We start from the raw sequence: 6,114 nt of genomic DNA on the forward strand, positions 1-6,114 counted from the left end.
CATTAATTAAATTTTTTTAATTAAAAAATTTGAAAAAAATTAACCACCGCATATAACAAATTTCTTCCTATTTATGAATATATAATTCCTACACACAATATGGATCCAATCAACTCAACTGGTAAAAAATTTGCTCCCAAATATAGTATGGCCAAAAAAAAAAAAAAAAAGAATCAAAATTTTATTAAACAAAAAATAATTATCATGGTGCTGTGATAGATTCATATCTATCGCATCCATATTCGAATTTTTTATGCACGTTAATAAAGAATGGTCTTCCTGGTGCCATTCTAAAGAAGCTATATCTGTCTATATCTTCATTGATAATATCAATTTGATATGCAGCGTCAAGGAAACTTATGAAGACTTGGTTATTTCTATAAAACCACTGTCAAGAATTGTCCCATAAACTTTCTGCAGTGAAATGCACGTAGGTTGATCTTTTCAAATTCAAGTTCAGTACAATTAGGAGGAAAAAGCCATAGTCCAATCACCAATGATAATCTCTCAAACCATTAGAACTGGGGGTTGCAGCATACTTCATTTGCTGCATTCTACAATTAACACATACATTGAAAAAAAAAATGAGGCATTTTCATTTCTCCTTAATGCTTCTCATCCTCTTTTTTCAAATTTTCGCTTGCTATAGAGCGAGAAAGGTAGGGGGTACTGACTCTGGCACTGAAACAGAAGTACTCTTATCTTTCAAATCCTTTGTATCTGATCCCCAAAATGCTCTGTCTGGGTGGAATATAAGTTATTCTCATTGTACTTGGTTTGGGGTCAACTGCACCAGCAATACAACAAAAGTTCAATCACTACACCTTAGCAGTCTGGGACTCTTTGGTATTATTCCTCCTCAGCTCTCCAACCTCACTGCCCTCATAGCCCTAGACCTTTCAAACAACTCCTTTTTTGGTCAAATTCCTTCTGAGCTTGGCCATCTTACTAGCCTTCAACATATAATTCTCATGGGGAACATAATTAATGGCACAATTCCTAACAGTCTATCTCATTGTCGTAGGCTTGAAAATATAATGTTTCAGAACAACAAACTTAACTGGTCATCTTCCTTGTGAACTAGGCCAATTTCATGGACTGAAATTTCTTGACGTGTCCATGAACAATCTTACTGGTGTAATTCCCTCTACTTTTGGCAATCTCTCCACTCTTACCATTCTCAACATAGCAAGAACTCAGATATCTGGCGAAATTCCAAATGAGTTGGGTCGTCACAATAATCTTGTCACTCTTCAACTCTCGGAGAATCAATTTAGTGGTGAGATTCCCTTTTCAATTTTCAACATTTCCTCCCTGAAGTTCTTATCTCTCACACTAAACAGGCTAGTTGGAAAGCTTCCCTCCAATATAGGCCTTACCCTTCCCAAAATAAGGGAACTCTGCTTGGCAAGCAATCATCTGGAAGGACCAATACCAAGTTCTTTATCCAATGCTTCATATGTTGAACACCTTGATCTCTCTTCAAATAATTTCACTAGGCATATTCCTTTACTTGGTAACTTGAAACATCTTGTCCAGTTACTCCTTGGTGCGAACAGTTTATCTTCTAGAACAAAACTGAATTTCCAAGTATTTGATTCCCTTACAAACTGTACCCTCCTAAGGAAAATCCTTCTGAATTCTAACCAATTAGAAATCTCTCGGTCAATCTCCAACATTTTTGTGTTCATGATAATTTCTTGACCGGTAGCTTCCCTCAAAGATTGGAAATGTACCAAAACCTTATCAATTGAGAAAAAAAAATTTCAAAGGTAAAATACCAAACTCCATTGGAAAACTTCAGAAACTAGAAAGACTTATGGTTATTGACAACTTGTTCTCTGGAGAAATTCCGGATGTCTTTAGCAATCTTACGTGGCTACATGAGCTATAGACATGGCAAACAACCAGTTATCTGGTAGAATTCCCATGAGTAAAGCAACATGCTAGCAATTAGTGATGCTTGTACTAGCAAGGACAGCCCTCAATGGCAGCATTCCAAAGCAAATTTTTGAGCTTCCCCAGCTAAAATTTTTGCTGTTGGCAAATAACAGTTTAAGCGGTTCTCTGCCCAATGAATTTGGCCATTTGAGGCAGCTTGAAATCATGGACATTTCTGGAAACCAGCTATCTAGAAATATTCCTGCAATAACCAAGAGATACTCAATTTTGCAACGCCTTAACATTGCAAGAAACAGGATAACTGGCTCAATACCAAAGTCACTGGAAAATCTAGCAGCACTGGAGAGCTTGGATCTTTCTTCCAACAATCTCTCTGGCCTAATCCCAACAGAATTGGAGAACCTTAATGGCTTTGCAGATGTTAAATTTGTCTTTCAACAGCTTGGAAGGAGAAGTATAAAAAATAATGTCTTTGTCAACATCAGCTGGGATTCTCTCCAGGGAAACAATCAGCTCTGCGTATTTGACCATGAGACTGCAGAAAAGCTTAGAGTCACTACTTGTGTGACAAAAACAAAATCGAATTGAGATTTAGTGCTCAAAGTCATTATTCAAACCTCTTCTTTCATTGTGCTTGTGTGTGCATTGTGTTTAGTATGTGCAGTGATCACCAAAAAGAAGAGAAAGACAATAAACAATGAAAGTTCATCATCTGAACTGAAGGGTTTACCGTCTAGGCTATCTTACTCTGAAATCCAGCTTGCAACAAACGGGTTTGTCACAACAAATTTGATAAGTTAGGGAGCTTTTGGATCTGTTTATAGAGCTGTTTTCAGTACTGGTGAAAATGGAATCCACACCACAGTTGCAGTGAAGGTTCTTGACTTGACACAAAGCAAAGCTTCCTAGAGTTTTGATGCAGAATGTGAAGCCCTCAGAAACATCCAGCATCAGATTCTTGTTAAGGTCTTCACTTCTTGCTCCAGCATTGATCACACAGGAGCTGAATTCAAGGCTTTAGCTATGGAATTCATGTCTATTGGTAACCTGGATAAGTGGTAGTACCCAGAGGACGTTGAGTGTGGATCAACTCTGACCTTGACCCAGAGACTAAATATTGCCATTGATGTAGCTTCTGCATTAGATCACCTACATCATGATTTTGACCCACCTGTAGTCCATTGCGACTTGAAACCTGGAAATGTGCTTTTAGATGAAGATATGACTGCTCATGTAGGAGATTTTGGGTTAGCAAGGTTTCTCTCCCATGATTCATCACAGAATGGGAGTAGCACAATTGGACTAAAAGGCTCAATTGGTTATATTGCTCCAGGTATGTTGTGGATCTTACTTTATGAAACTTAAAAAGATTTAGTGATTACATTCACAGTTCAAACAATGTTCTACTCTACCTCGCTTGCTACATTCGACCCCAAAGAACATATTAGTAAAAAAAATTTAAAAATTAACACCCTATGTTTATATGTTTTTTCCTCAAGCTTTATCATTTCTGGTTGGAAATACTTGATCCTAATATCCTGAAATACTGTTATTGAGTATGGCTTGGTGGAAAGGCTTCAACCAGTGGGGATGTCTATAGTTTTGGGATACTGCTGCTTGAGATAATCATTGCCAAGAAGCCCACAGATGGGATTTTCCAGGAAGGTTTAAGCATAAACAAGTTCATCTCCGAAGTGCATGAGAGTAAAATCTTGGATATTGCTGATCCAAGGCTTTTCAAGGATAATGAATCTTTTTCGCAAAGCAGCAGTACCAATTATTCTTCTGGTGAAGATAGCAGCAGCAAGAACAAAAACAACATTGCTTTCAGAGGTGAAGAGTGTGTGGCTTCTATGGTGAGAGTTGGACTGTCTTTGCTGCTGATTCATTGAAAGAACGTTTTACTATGGAGAAGCCTTATCGAAGTTACAAGAGATTAAAAGATGTTCTAGAGGATGAAGCATTGCACTAGATCAATTTTGTGTATTTATGTTTGTTTCCCAAGCTGTTTGAAGCTATAAGTTCTTAGGATTAGAACTGCAAATTGATAGGAGGATCTCTTTAATGACCAGTTAATTTGATCATATGTCAAATTTTATCAATTCTATTTTCTTTATCAATCCCCCATATTAAGAAAGTTCGAAAAACATTTATGCGAATATATGCTAAAACACGTGAATGCAAGAAGATAATTGTTTAGGCCATGTCATAAGGGCACCATATTCTTCATTCATAGGTGCAAAACAGTGTGGGACGAGGCTGCAATTTTATATTAAGGAGGTTATGTGGTATATTAATCAAGTTATCGTAGGATGTTTGTTTGTGCCAGATAAGGATGTAGTATGAGAAAGTTCTGGTTGGGAAATATCTGGTGTAGAAGTGGCTGGTGGAGAAGGATAGGCATGCCAGGAACTAGTTTCTGCAGAAACTAGTGGAACTGAAGGTAAAGGTGAAGGTTTCAGTACAGGTAGAGTAGAAGAGGATTGTGCAGTGGAATTAGATTGAGTAAAGGGCTGAAGAATTGATTGAGAACAATAGTGCAATAAAAAGGTAAGCCAAAGAGTAGGTGAGGGAGAATTTGAGGGAGGAGCACTAGATTGTGAGGATGAAACTTGCGTTAATGCAGAAAAAACATGTTGATTAAACAAAACATGCCTGGTAACATAAATTCCGTGAGAGTGAGGTTCACGACATCTGTAACCTTTTGAGTAGGGAGGGTAACCTAAAAATACACAAGGAGAAGTGTGAGGTTGAAATTTGTGGGTATTACAAGGCTTAAGAAGAGGAAAACAAGTACAACCAAGAACTTTCAAGTGTAATAAATCTGGTTTGGCCTTAAAAAGGAGCTACCAAGGTGAAAGATTATGGAGTAAAGGAGTGGGTAGTCTGTTTATGAGATGCCCAACAGTGGAAATAGCATATGACCAATAAGTGGTAGGTAATTTTGAGTGAGAAAGCATGGTCAAAGCACACACAACAAGATGCCTATGTTTCCTTTCAGCCACTCCATTTTGTTGGGGTGTGTGAGGGCAAGATAATTGGTGAGTAATACAATGATTAGAGAAAAAATCATTAAAGGCATTAGAAGTGAATTCACCCCCACAATTCAGATCTTAGAATTTTGATTATGTGATCAAGAAGATTTTCAATGGTGCCTGTAAAATGTTTGAAAGTAAATAGGAAATCAGATTTCAATTTCAACAAAAAAATCCAAGTAAACTTGGTGAAATCATCAACAAGTACAAGATAGTATTTAAAACTATTGATGATTGTATTGGAGCTGGACCACATACACTAGTGTGGATTAATTTTAAAGGTTTAGAAGACTGAAAAATCAGATTTAGCAAAGGTAGTGTCTACAATGCACATCAGAGTTATTTGCAGTACATGATTTTTGAAAGAAAAGGAACTGCTAGAGCAAGAACTTTATGACTAGGGTGTTTTAGTCTGTGATGGCATGGCATCCACTTTTTGGAAAGAAACCAATTTGCAGAATTTACACAAAGTCTGATTCTTTGATTGGGTAGATGAACCGAGGACATGTATTGAGACGTGAAGGTGATGAAGATGCAAGTTGATGCTTAGGGTTTTGAGTAGATTGGATAGACTCCATTTTCAATCAAATTCTCATAGAATATTTGCCCGTCCGAATATCCTGACACTGGAAATTATAGCATCAAAATGACAATTGTTACACAAGCATAATTTGTGAACTGAGAGTAGATTTAGAAGCAATAGTAGGCACATGTAACACATTTCTAAGTTGGAAATTATGGTATTTAGTGCTAAGAGAGGCATTACCTATATGAACCTTCCTCCTCTACCACGGTTATGTGAATTTCTTGTTCTCGACCTTGGATTTCCCTCCTGAATTCGAACACATACGTGCTCGTGAATGATTCACATTCTCATTTCCTAGGTTTGATGAGACATACATTGCCATAGAATGCAAATTTCCTTCGGCATTTTCAATCAGAGTTTTTTCATATGAATTATTAACTTCAAGTCGTGATTGCTGAAAAAAAGTGAGCATACTCCTTAGGCAAACCTCTCGAGGAACTATGCAGATTAACTCTTCCTTATCCACTGTAACACCAACCGCTAGTAATTGATCACTTGCGGCTTTAATTCTGTAAGAATCCATTGATAGTGTCAAGCCTTTTTCTATATTTTGTAGTCCAATCTTCATATTCAAGATATTAGCCCTTGAAG

At 37.2% G+C, this 6,114-nt stretch overlaps 1 pseudogene; it reads left to right on the forward strand.

Annotated features, from left to right (window-relative positions):
• Positions 1–584: 584 nt before the first annotated feature.
• Positions 585–3,861, forward strand: LOC142626659 (uncharacterized; annotated as a pseudogene).
• Positions 3,862–6,114: the final 2,253 nt, after the last annotated feature.

Source organism: Castanea sativa, chromosome 3 (assembly GCF_040712315.1).
Source record: "Castanea sativa cultivar Marrone di Chiusa Pesio chromosome 3, ASM4071231v1".
Lineage (NCBI taxonomy): Eukaryota > Viridiplantae > Streptophyta > Magnoliopsida > Fagales > Fagaceae > Castanea > Castanea sativa.